Source organism: Microcaecilia unicolor, chromosome 7 (genome assembly GCF_901765095.1).
Source record: "Microcaecilia unicolor chromosome 7, aMicUni1.1, whole genome shotgun sequence".
NCBI classification, from domain to species: Eukaryota; Metazoa; Chordata; class Amphibia; order Gymnophiona; family Siphonopidae; genus Microcaecilia; species Microcaecilia unicolor.
Genome location: NC_044037.1, coordinates 228,883,260 through 228,897,119, shown reverse-complemented (window position 1 = coordinate 228,897,119; position 13,860 = coordinate 228,883,260). Strand labels below are relative to the sequence as shown.

At 45.3% G+C, this 13,860-nt stretch overlaps 1 protein-coding gene across 1 annotated transcript in view; it reads left to right on the top strand.

Moving 5' to 3' along the window:
- The first annotated feature begins 10,809 nt into the window (after positions 1 to 10,809).
- ERICH2 (glutamate rich 2) overlaps positions 10,810 to 13,860 on the top strand; it is an 83,584-nt gene continuing 80,533 nt past the window's right edge. Inside the window, exons 1-2 of the mRNA XM_030210434.1 lie at positions 10,810 to 10,835; positions 10,947 to 10,951. The gene's annotated coding sequence lies outside the window, so the exon portion shown is untranslated. The remainder of the gene's footprint in view (positions 10,836 to 10,946; positions 10,952 to 13,860) is intronic.

Genomic DNA, 13,860 nt, shown 5'->3' with positions numbered 1-13,860 from the left:
AAGAAATAATGACTACTCTTCATATACAGCATCATTCTGTCTTCAATTAAATACATGTTCCTCATCAACTGCCAGGGATAAAAGTCCAATTATTTCTTAACCCTGGCACTTCTGTTCTTCTTTCTTTTTTTCACCATATGACGATATTCCATAAATACCATCAAAGTGCCTTCTTATTTTTCCATCAACTTGTTCTTAAATTGTGCCTCACCTTTCCCAACTTATAATAAAAGTCAATGCCAATTCTGATCAATTACGTCTATATCTTTTTGTTCTTCTATATATCTTCCAGTCTCTCTCCTCGAGTCTCCTCTCCTTTACTTAACACTCTCCTCCCACTGGAGGTAAGAGTCGATACTCCTGCCACACCCTATACAATTGTGTTTCACCGAAATGCGTCTTCAGGGGTTGTGACTATAACAACAATAAAGCCAAGATTTTACTATTTGTTGTCCTGTAATCTTATTTCAACGTTTCGCTCACCTTCACGCTGCTCCCTTATGTTACTGAATTATATTCGGACAGGCCCCGGAGGATCCCTTGCTGAGAATAGGGAGAAAATGGCGACCAAGCGTCAAAATACGTCATGTAATCTAAATATAAAGGTTTAATAAAGTAGATTGACACAGCAAAATTTTAAAAGTGATTACTTTGGTAAGTTGATATAGTTGTAATCAGATTGAAATTAAGTAACTCAGTTGGGATATAAAATGCACATTCATTAGGGATATCCTGAAACCTCAACTGGCTGGTGGTTGGAGAACCACTGCTCCAGAATATCTTCACCTTTTTTTATTTATTTTTGTACCCCGCGCTTTCCCACTCATGGCAGGCTCAATGCGGCTTACATGGGGCAATGGAGGGTTAAATGACTTGCCCAGAGTCACAAGGAGCTGCCTGTGCCTGAAGTGGGAATCGAACTCAGTTCCTCAGGACCAAAGTCCACCACCCTAACCACTAGGCCACTCCTCCACTTACTCCTCTTGATCTCTGAAGACTCACACTCTATGGAATCTGTCGGGTTTTCAGGATATCCACAATGAATATGCATGAGATAGATTTGCATGTACTGCCTCAATTGCATGCAGATCTAACTCATGAATATTCATTGTGGATATCCTGAAAACTTGAAGGAACTAGCTGTGCCCCAAGAACTTCGTTTGAAATGGTGCTCTATGGTAGCTTTGGTCTTCACTCCCAGTCTTCTAGGGCTGTCAACAGGTCAGGTTTTCAGGATATCCCTAGTGAATATGTATCACAATATATGAAGGGTATCAATATATAAAGGGTATCAATAATTCCAATATAGTTATCAACATTCACACAATTATCATCATCAATAACTATGGCAGTTTTTAAACAAACGCTATTCTTTATTACAAAATCATATCATAAAAACTTTTCCTTTGCATATCACCAGCATTATAAACATATAACACATACAGTCCAGCTTACATTCACCTCCTTATGACGATACTCTTGTCTGAGGGTGAAACAACAAAAAGTTCAAAGTCACAATACCCAGCACTGAAAGTACCACTTAAAGGTCTATGATTCTTTCAATTTCATTAAGAATGAACAGGAACTTCCACTTATCTTAACACTGAATTATGATTCTTTCACGTCCATAAAGAATAAGCAGGAACTTCCACTTATCTTAGAATTATTTGCAGTCCTTCATTTTTAAGTATGTGCAAAAAGCTGTTAACAGATGCCCCCACATCCACTCAATATCATCATATCACTCAGCCAAAATGTCCATCTTCTTAAAAATATCCTCTAAATGTAATCATATGTGGACTCAAAAGTCACAAAGTTTGACGACTGAGAAGCATGAAAACTCAAAACCCAACATGGTCCATGTTTCGCTAGAAGTGCGTCATCAGGGGTTGAGACTACAAAGCAAATCAAAAACACACACACTCATAATGATGATGAAAAAAATCAATTCACCACAAATCATACAATTTAAAATAATAATCTTTACCTTACAAATTTGTAAAATATCTTGTGGATATCAGACACAATAGTGCTTGTTTAATGACTGCCAAATTTATTGATGATGATAATCTACTATAATAATTTGCACCTCCAACGTTCTGAAGCTGACTCCGTGGCACACTGAAGTGAAGGGTTCGTAAGGTTCGTCAGTCTGTCACCATCTCTCTCTGTCCCGCCCTCGCGTCAAAACGTGATGACGTCAAGGGCGGAACAGTGAGAGGGAAGGGCACGCTGCAGTTGCCAGGCAAAGGAACGCAACGTCACATGCATGAGGGTGTCCCTCCCTTTCAGTCCCAGGCCCCCTCCCTCCGATTTTTAAAAGTCATCTTCACTTACCACGGTAAACCTGGAGGACGTAATGGGGCAGTTCAGCAAACTGAAGAGTAGCAAATCTCCTGGACCGGATGGTATTCATCCTAGAGTACTGACAGAACTGAAAAATGAGCTTGCGGAGCTACTGCTAGTGATATGCAACTTATCCTTAAAATCGAGCATGGTACTGGAAGATTGGAGGGTGGCCAATGTAACGCCGATTTTTTAAAAAGTCTCCAGGGGAGATCCGGGAAATTATAGACCGGTGAGTCTGACGTCAGTGCCGGGGAAAATATAGAGGCTATTATTAAAAACAAAATTACAGAACACATCCGAGGACATGGATTACTGAGACCGAGTCAGCACAGCTTTTGTGTGGGGAAATCTTGCCTGACCAATTTACTTCAATTCTTTGAAGAAGTAAACAAACATGTAGACAAAGGGGAACCGGTTGATACTGTGTATCTGGATTTTCAAAAGGCGTTTGACAAGGTACCTCATGAAAGGCTACAGAGGAAATTGGAGGGTCATGGGATAGGAGGAAATGTCCTATTGTGGATTAAAAACTGGTTGAAGGATAGGAAACAGAGAGTGGGGTTAAATGGTCAGTATTCACAATGGAGAAGGTTAGTGGGGTTCCTCAGGGGTCTTGCAGCTCATCTGCATATCCTTACAGCCTTCTCCGGGGTGACACCCAGGTCCACTCCGATCCACTCAGGGCCTCCGCTCTAGGTGCCCAGCGCTCCCACCAGGTGCTGTGAAGGACTTGCAGCCCGTCTGCATTTCCTCACAGCTGTATCCGGGGTGACTCCAGGTCCACCCCGACCTTCCCAGGGCCCTCGCTCCAAGTGCACAGAGTTTCCAGGTGCTTTTTGGCTAGGATCAAGCGACCCTCAGGGGGAGGAATGCTGGCTTCGGCCTAACCCCTGGTAAGCCTTTCCTCAGCTGAGAGGTGCCCAGCTCTACCACCAGCTGCCTTTCAGGTGCTGTGGAGGACTTGCAGCTCATCTGCATATCCTTACAGCCTTCTCCGGGGTGACACCCAGGTCCACTTCGATCCACTCAGGGCCTCCGCTCTAGGTGCCCAGCGCTCCCACCAGGTGCTGTGAAGGACTTGCAGCCCGTCTGCATTTCCTCACAGCTGTATCCGGGGTGACTCCAGGTCCACCCCGACCTTCCCAGGGCCCTCGCTCCAAGTGCACAGAGTTTCCAGGTGCTTTTTGGCTAGGATCAAGCGACCCTCAGGGGGAGGAATGCTGGCTTCGGCCTAACACCTGGTAAGCCTTTCCTCAGCTGAGAGGTGCCCAGCTCAACCACCAGCTGCCTTTCAGGTGCTGTGGAGGACTTGCAGCTCATCTGCATATCCTTACAGCCTTCTCCGGGGTGACACCCAGGTCCACTCCGATCCACTCAGGGCCTCTGCTCTAGGTGCGCGGGGCATTTTTCTCTTTATATCTAATCTTTTTCAGTTGCTAAAGTACCTCAATCGTTTATGGCCCCTATTCACATTCTCGTCCTAGCTATGTCCCTTCCTAATCTTTTCCCTCACCCCCTACCTCTCTCCGCTACAGGAACTCACTGCCCATCCATTGACTTCATCACCTCACCTTCTCTCCTACCCTCCTCCTCACTCTTGGCTTTTAATCTCCGTCTCTTTCTTCCCTCCATTTTGCCTTCCCCATTCCACCTAATTACCTCTAGCCTTCGACGCCTTCGTGGCCACACCTCTCCTACTCTCCTCCGCTCTCTTTTACTCCTTCTCTTACTCTCAGCCGGTGACATCAATCCCAATCCTGGCCCTCCTCACCAACTATTATCCCAACTCTACAGATCTCACCGTGACCTCTCTAACCTCATCTCTATTCCTCTACTTCCATCCTCTTCTCTGCCCTTCTCTTGCGCCCTATGGAATGCCCGCTCTATCTGTAACAAACTCACCTATATCCAGGACAACTTTATCTCGCGTCACCTCCATCTGCTCGCCATAACAGAAACCTGGCTCTGCCCTGATGACTCTGCTTCAGTCGCAGCCCTCTGCCATGGCGGTTATCTTTTTTCACATACTCCTCACCCTGCTGGTTGCAGGGGTGGTGTTGGACTACTTCTCTCTCCCTCCTCCAGATTTCAACCCCTTCTTCCACCTCAATCTCACTGTTTTTCCTCCTTCGAAGTCCACTCTATCCGCCTTTTCTCTCCTTTGCCTCTTCGAATAGCGGTCATTTATTGTCCCCCTGATAAGTCCCTTTCATCCTTTCTCAGTGACTTTGATGCCTGGCTTGCCTTCTTCCATGATCCTTCCTCCCCCCTCTCTCAACCTTGGTGACTTTAATATTCCTGCTAATGATCCTTCCAACTCTTATATTTCCAAGTTACTCGCTTTAACATCCTCCTTTAATCTCCAACTATGCTCCACCTCCCCCACTCATCAAAATGGTCACTGTCTTGATCTCATCTTCTCCTCCAACTGTTCACCCTCTAGTTTCCTTGCCTCTGATCTTCCCTCCTCTGATCACCATCTTATAACTTTCACACTTAAATCTCCTCCCTCCCAGTCCCGTCCTATCTTATCTAATTTATCTAGGAATCTTCGCGATATTGACCCTTCATCTCTATCCTCCCATGTTTCAAACCTCCTCTCTACTGTGGCACCATCCACATCTGTCAACGAGGCTGTTTCTTCTTACAACAATACTCTATCCTCTGCCTTAGACACTCTTGCACCTTTGATGACCCGCCCTATAATGCGTACAAAACCCCAGCCTTGGCTGACTTCTAATATCCGCTACCTACGTTCCTGTACTCGCTCCGCCGAACGCCTCTGGCGGAAATCTCAGGCCCTTGCTTATTTCTTACACTTTAAGTTCATGCTGACCTCCTTCCAATCTGCTCTTTTACGCGCCAAACAGGATTATTATATCCAACTGACCAACTCTCTTGGCTCTAACCCTCGACTTCTCTTCACCACATTGAACTCTCTCCTCAAGGTGCCCCCTCCCCCAACTCCCCCTTCATTATCTCCTCAGACCCTTGCTGAATTCTTTCACGACAAGGTTCAAAAGATAAACCTTGCATTCTCTACCTCGCCACCTCTCCCTCCACTAGTCCGTTCCCCTCTCTCTCCTTCCCCTCATTCCCTTTCCTCCTTTCCTGAAGTTACTATTGAGGAAACTACACTTCTCCTTTCTTCCTCAAAATGTACCACCTGTTCCTCTGATCCCATTCCCACCCACCTTCTTAATGCCATCTCTCCTGCTCTTATTCCTTTTATCTGTCACATTCTCAACCTCTCACTTTCCACTGTGACTGTCCCTGCTGCCTTTAAACATGCTGTGGTCACACCTCTCCTTAAGAAGCCTTCACTTGACCCTACTTGTCCCTCTAATTACCGACCCATCTCCCTCCTTCCCTTTCTCTCCAAATTACTTGAGCGTGCTGTTCACCACCGCTGCCTTGATTTTCTCTCCTCACATGCTATTCTTGACCCACTACAATCTGGTTTTCGCCCTCTCCACTCAACCGAAACTGAGCTTACTAAAGTCTCCAATGACCTATTACTGGCTAAATCCAGAGGTCTCTATTCCATCCTCATTCTTCTTGATCTTTCCGCTGCTTTTGACACTGTTGATCACAGCATACTCCTCGATACCCTGTCCTCACTTGGATTCCAGGGCTCTGTCCTTTCCTGGTTCTCTTCCTACCTCTCCCCCCGCACCTTCAGTGTTCACTCTGGTGGATCCTCTTCTACTTCTATCCCTCTGCCTGTCGGCGTACCTCAGGGTTCTGTTCTTGGTCCCCTCCTCTTTTCTATCTACACTTCTTCCCTTGGTTCATTAATCTCATCCCATGGCTTTTCCTACCATCTCTATGCTGATGACTCCCAAATCTACGTTTCTACCTCTGAAATCTCACCTTGCATCCAAACCAAAGTTTCAGAGTGCTTGTCTGACATTGCTGTCTGGATGTCTCAACGCCACCTGAAATTAAATATGACCAAAACCGAGCTTCTCATTTTTCCCCCCAAACCCACCTCCCCACTCCCCCCGTTTTCTATTTCTGTTGATGGCTCTCTCATTCTCCCTGTCTCCTCAGCTCGAAACCTTGGGGTCATCTTTGACTCTTCTCTCTCCTTCTCTGATCATATCCAGCAGATCGCCAAGACCTGTCGTTTCTTTCTTTACAACATCCATAAAATCCGCCCCTTTCTTTCCGAGCACTCTACCAAAACCCTCATCCACACCCTTGTCACCTCGTTTAGACTACTGCAATCTGCTTCTTGCTGGCCTCCCACTTAGTCACCTCTCCCATCGGTTCAAAACTCTGCTGCCCGTCTCGTCTTCCGCCAGGGTCGTTTTACTCATACTACCCCTCTCCTCAAGTCGCTTCACTGGCTCCCTATCCGTTTTCGTATTCTGTTCAAACTTCTTCTACTAACCTATAAATGTACTCACTCTGCTGCTCCCCAGTATCTCTCCACACTCGTCCTTCCCTACACCCCTTCCCGTGCACTCCGCTCCATGGATAAATCCTTCTTATCTGTTCCTTTCTCCACTACTGCCAACTCCACACTTCGCGCCTTGTCTCGCTGCACCCTACGCCTGGAATAAACTTCCTGAGCCCCTACGTCTTTCCCCCATCCTTGGCCACCTTTAAATCTAGACTGAAAGCCCACCTCTTTAACATTGCTTTTGACTCGTAACCACTTGTAACCACTCGCCTCCACCTACCGTCCTCTCCTCCTTCCTGTACACATTAATTGATTTGATTACTTTATTTTTTGTATATTAGATTGTAAGCTCTTTGAGCAGGGACTGTCTTTCATCTATGTTTGTGCAGCGCTGCGTACGCCTTGTAGCGCTATAGAAATGCTAAATATTAGTAGTAGTAGGGTCTGTGCTAGGACCGCTGCTTTTTAATATATATTTATAAATGATTTAGAGAGGGGAGTAACTAGCGAGGTAATTAAATTTGCTGATGACACAAAGTTATTCAAAGTTGTTAAATCGCAACAGGATTGTCAAAAAATTACAAGAGGACCTTACAAGACTGGGCGGCTAAATGGCAGATGACGTATAATGTGAGCAAGTGCAAGGTGATGCATGTGGGGAAAAAAGAACCCAAATTATAGCTACGTCATGCAAGGTTCCACGTTAGGAGTTACGGACCAAGAAAGGGATCTGGGTGTCGTCGTCGTCGTCAATAATACGCTGAAACCTTCTGCTCAGTGTGCTGCTGCGACTAGGAAAGCGAATAGAAAGTTGGGTATTATTAGGAAAGGTATGGAAATAGGTGTGAGGATGTTATAATGCCGTTGTATCGCTCCATGGTGCGACCGCACCTTGAGTATTGTGTTCAATTCTGGTCGCCGCATCTCATGAAAGATATAGTAGAATTGGAAAAGGTGCAGCGAAGGGCGATTAAAATGATAGCGGGGATGGGATGACTTCCCTAAGAAAGATTAAGGAGGCTAGGGCTATTCAGCTTGGAAAAGAGACGGCTGAGGGGAGACATGATAGAGGTATATAAAATAATGAGTGGAGTGGAACAGGTGGATGTGAAGCGTCTGTTCACGCTTTCCAAAAATACTAGGACTAGGGGGCATGCGATGAAACTACAGTGTAGTAAATTTAAAACAAATCGGAGAAAATATTTCTTCACCCAACGTATAATTAAACTCTGGAATATGTTGCCGGAGAAAGTGGTGAAGGCGGTTAGCTTAGCAGAGTTTAAAAAGGGGTTGGACGGTTTCCTAAAGGACAAGTCCATAAACCACTACTAAATGGACTGGGGAAAAATCCACAATTCCAGGAATAACATGTATAGAATGTTTGTACGTTTGGGAAGCTTGCCAGGTGCCCTTGGCCTGTTTTGGCCGCTGTCGTGGACAGGACGCTGGGCTCGATGGACCCTTGGTCTTTTCCCAGTGTGGCATTACTTATGTACTTATGTACCAAGTCAGGGTTATGGCGGCCGGCAGCAGCGGTAAAATGCGTACAGGCTTGGCCCTTCTCTCTCAGCTGTGGTCCTGTCCTCATTTCCTGTTTCTGCAAGGGCGGGACCACAGCTGAGAGAGAAGGGCCAAGCCTGTACGCATTTTACCGCTGCTGCCGGCCGCCGTAACCCTGACTTGGTAAGTGAAGATGACTTTTAAAAATCGGAGGAAGGGGGCCTGGAGCTGGAAGGGAGGGCCCCTGGCACACACTCTCAATCTCACACACACACTCTCGCACCCAGTCTCTCTCTATCACACACACACACACTCGCACATTCACTCTCTCTCTCACACACACACTCTCAAACATACACACTCCAAGGAAAACCTTGCTAGCGCCCGTTTCATTTCTTTGAGAAACGGGCCTTTTTTTACTAGTTGATTTAAAGTGTATGAGAGAGATGTGCATGCCTAGTACCTCCACTGTATGTAAGACTCTCTCATGCAAATTCATTACTTTCAAGCATTAAGCAGTAAATGCAGAGTTTATTCAGAGGCAGTTTTGCATGTGTATTAGTTTAGGTCATTATGCATGTTGTGTACTGGTATAGAGAGTAGTATAAGTGAGTGAATGATAGTATGGTTACTAGTATTATGCACTTGATTTAAAGATGAATAATTGAATAAATTTGTTTTGCTTATATTTGGAAAGCAGTTGTTAAATTCTTAGAACTGTTATCATTAGTCAAAGATGCAAATTCATTAGGGATATTCTTAAAACCTGACCCCTTTGATGACCCTCTAGGCCTGGAAGTGAAGACCACTGCCTTATGACTTCCACAGACTGTAACAGTGAAGTAAACCCCTTGACAACCTTGGCACAGGCAGCTTCTGGCGCAGCCAGCCCACAGATATAGGCAGCGGAATAGGGTGGGCCACAGGAAAGGATTAATACATTGACAAAATTAGGCAAATGCCTGGGACCCAGAGTAAAGAAAAGGTCCACAGACCTGGTAAGTATTTTACCTGACAATGGTAAATATTTGACAGATGAAAAGGCATTGAAGCGAGGGAAGGTTTGTCAACCAGTTGCTTTAAGGTAGGTCAGGGGCTGGCAGCAACTTTAAAAGTCTCAATATAAATTGTTAGAAATTTGCCAACCATCTCACTACAGTGGATACGCCCCATCCCTCTCCTCCTTTAAATTCACATCATCTCCCCTCAGCGGCAGTGTTGCCAGGTGGGCGGTTTTCCCGCCCAATTGGGCGGTTTTCCGCGACCCGCCGCGGTCGCGGTTTTTTGGGCTTCTTTTTTTTCTTTTCCGCGGTTTTTCGGGCGGTTTTTTCGGCCGCGGGGGCGGGGTTAGTGACGTTTTGGGCGGGGCCGATGACAGGGGAGGCAGGGCCGGTGACGGCGGGGGTGATGACGCGGGGGTGGGGGTGTCAGGGGCGGGGTTTGAGTTTGGGCGGGTTTTGGGCGGTTTTTACGCTGGATTGGGTGGGAAAAAAAATTTCCACCTGGCAACACTGCTCAGCGGTGTACCTACCTCAGATGCCACCTGACCTGGGGCGGAGCACTTAGGGGGTTCGCAGAGCAGGCGCGCGGCTGTTGGCTCTGCCGGTCCCTTGCCCCCGGACGTCAACTTTATGTTCTGAGGCAGGGGACCGGCAGAGCCAACAGCCATGTGCCTGCCCCACCGCCCTGGTATACTAGAGTCCCCCCTTCTCTGCCTGCCTCCACTCCTTCACCCTACGGTCGCTCCCCTAAACAGCCGTTTTGAAAAAAAATGGCGCCTATGCGCCTCGTGCCAATAAATATTTTTTTCTGCTCCCTCCCGAGTCTTAATCTTTTCCAGTCTCTTCTGCTCCTCTCTCCCGTCTGTATGGTCACTGTTTACTTCCCTGAGCGGGATACGCCTGAGGAGAGGCCCCGAAAGGAGGGAGAAGGCTTCAGGGAAGTAAAAAGTGACCACGCGTCGCGAACGGGAGAGACGGGCAGAAGACACTTGAAAAGATGAAGACTCGGGAGGGAGGGAGCAGAAAAAATATTTATTGGCACGAGCGCCATTTTTTCAAAACAGCTGTTTCTGCACCCCACCTAACTACGCCACTGAGAAGTGTAGGTATGTGTGCTACATCTACGGCAGCCTTCAGTTCCCTTTATAACCACTAGCCTACACTAGGTTGAAGACGGAAGCCTAAAGCCAACCCCCCCCCCTCCCCCCTTGCCAGCACGGGCTCCGTGCCTTTTCCTAGAGAGGTGACAGAGGTCCAGCAAGAAGTATGTGCAACGGCAAAGACATAAGGCAAGCCTGAGAGGATGAAGATAACCTGAAGCACAGCGGTTGCTGCACAGGCGGTGACGTTTTTGTTTGTGCGCATGCGCGAAAGATGGTTGCGTTGGTTTCACGCTCCTTTACCGGTAGTTGTGAGAACAGAATGCAGCAGAAATCAGGTGTGAGAGAAGAGGCGAGTTGGTTGGTTGTCAACGGTAGTCAGGTAAACAAATGAAAATAACAATAATAAAAGGGCTAATGTGGTGGGAAAACAACTTACTGGTCGCTGTATTCTACTTGATTCTGGGACAAGTGTAGGTATGTGTGCTGCATCTGCGCCCCAGCTTTTTGGGACAGCTAGTATGTTACATGCTACTTAAATCCACTTATTTTCCTGTATTTGAACACTGGTATTTGTGTCGTTTGTAGCCCAGGTAAGTCAAAGGACTAGTTCTTTTTGCCAGGAAATTAAGATATTTTCTGAGGTTTTCTTTTGCCATAATTTTAATGAATGAAGTAATAATTCTATAGGTTAATTCGCTATGGGGCCCTTTTACAAAGCAGTGCTAAAAGATGACCTTAACGTGCCCTTATGCAGGTCTTTCCCATGCGCTAAGACCGTCTTTTGTGCTGTAGTAAAATGGCTGGTTTTCAAATTTTTGTATTAATGACTATGTGCTAATGTTGCTGTTGAGTGTGGCCATTAAAGGTTAATATGTGAGTGCTTACCACCACTTATTTTCTAGGCGGTAAGGGCTTGTGCGCCAATCAGCGTGCGGTAAGAGGGCTTGCACGCTAATCAGCGTGCGGCACTTGTGCTAAATGATTACCACAGACATACCCCTCCACCCCCTCTGTGGTAAAAATTGAAATAATTTTTCAGTGCGTGGTGTGCGCTCGCTAACCCAAAACTTACTGTAGGATGCCTGAGCGCACCCCATGCTAAGTAAGCCCTTTTAAGCTGTGGCGTGCCTTGCAGTAAGCTCTTCTAAGCTGTTGTAAGCACACAGTAGTACCACAGCTTGGTAAAAGGATTCCCATGTCTGCTTTATTCTTGCTGTGTATTGCCTTGGGTGAATAAGTGACCTAGTACAGAGCGTGATTGCCTTTTAAATGACATAGTAAGAATGACCTGTAAAAAGAAAAATATACTAGAATGTTCTGTAACAAACCAAGGGGCCCTTTTACTGAACTGCATTAAGCGCTAATGCAGGAAAAATGGTCTGTTTCAGTAAAACCTTGCGTTAGTTTTGCCATTTGTTCATGCTAGTATTTATTTAAAGTTTTGGAGGTGCGAAGAATGGGCGTGGAAGTATTATTCAGCTAGCGCACTTACATTAGTGCACATTAGCTGAATAATTCTGACAATAGGGGGCAGTAAGTAATGCTACACTGGGAAAAGACCAAGGGTCCATCGAGCCCAGCATCCTGTCCACGACAGTGGCCAATCCAGGCCAAGGGCACCTGGCAAGCTTCCCAAACATACAAACATGTTATTCCTGGAACTGGATTTTTCCCAAGTCCATTTAGTAGTGGTTTATGGACTTGTCCTTTAGGAAACCGGCTAACCCCTTTTTAAACTCTGCTAAGCTAACCGCCTTCACCACGTTCTCTTTCTTCATAGGGAAGTCGTCCCATCCCTGCTATCATGTTAGTCGCCCTTCGCTGCACCTTTTCCAATTCTACTATATCTTTCATGAGATGCGGCGACCAGAATTGAACACAATACTCAAGGTGCGGTCGCACCATGGAGCGATACAACGGCATTATAACATCCTCACACCTGTTTTCCATACCTTTCCTAATAATACCCAACATTCTATTCGCTCCTGTGTTAATTTTCCTCAGTGACAACCAAAACAAAAAAAAACAGAAGACTACAGTATGCTTAACTGATCAATAAGGAAAAAAAGACCTCAGAAGTCGATGGCAACACACCTTTATAGCACTTAACTAATTGTGAATGCTGCCCAGTTTGACTCTAGTCTCATTCATAGGTCAAAAAAACTCCCAATTTTAAATGCTTTTTTAGGTTTTTTTGTGTGTATATGTGCAAACTTTATTCACATTCTCTTACACTTAAATAAGGATCCTATAAAATGGATCCTTATGATATATCTATCTATCTCTCTCTATATATATATATCAATCAAAACGAAACCTGTTTCACCCATCAGGCTTCATCATGGGATTTCCTTATGTGCTCCAACATCTGCGCCAAACTTCTAAATTAGCATATTGCTCAAAACGGCCACGTGTTAATGATAACAGCACATGGTCAGAAAGTCCTGCATTAGGATGTGTTAAGCCCATTTACTAGTGCAGCTTAGCAAAAGGGCTCCAAGTAAGTTCACGCAGTAAGAACTGCCGGTGCTGGGAAATAAATACTGCAAAGAAAGCAACTAGAATTATTTATTAGAAAGAAGCACACTCATAAAATCTTGCACAATAACTAAAATAAAGTGATAATTAATATCCTGATAGTATTCATTTTAAGAATATAACAGCTTTTATTCAAGCCAGTTTTAAATCTGCTAACAGACATCGAACTTAGGTAACTGGGACTAGAGAATGACATAGGGACGGGGACCTGCGGTTAAAAAAAAAAAACCTCCTTTTTATCACATTTACTGCGGGTGCAGAAATAAAACTTTTTCCGTCCCATAGGAGCGGTAAAAAGCCTCACTCCCACTGTAAAACAAAAAGCACAAGTTACCGTGGGTCCAGCATCTCCTCCTCCTCCTCCTTCCTTCCTTCCTTCTCCTCTCCCCTCCCCTCCCTGCCGTGTCATGTCTCTCTCTACCTTATTGAGCCACAAAGAAGATCTCCCTTTTCCGGCTCGAGTTTATCTAGTGAAATCACCTGTGGTTTGTTTGTGGATGCTCATTTCTGACTATTCAGATAGACTAACATGGCAGCCACATTACCGTCCCTAAAATATAAACATAAACTTATAAGATCAGTAATTGCATGTTAATATGTAGTTGATGGAAGTCTATGCTGAATTCAGGAATTTTTTTTATTCATATTTGAGATTTTAGGACAGTGGCCAAGGTGACCATCATTTTGAGATTTCACAGCTCATTCTCTGTGTAGAATTTAGACCAAGAAAATATTTGGGGGCCCTTCTACTACTAAAGCGTAAAGCTCGCAAGTATATAATGAGCTTTCTTGCACTTAGTGCATGCTAATGTCTGTTAGCACGTGCTAAGCTTGCACTAAGCTTTAGTAAAAGGGCCCCTTTAATTGTTGATATAGTGAGAGATCATTCTTCCACATTTCACTGTTATACATTATTATTTCTTTGAGCTATTTCATATTGCTTATTATCCTATGAAACTAT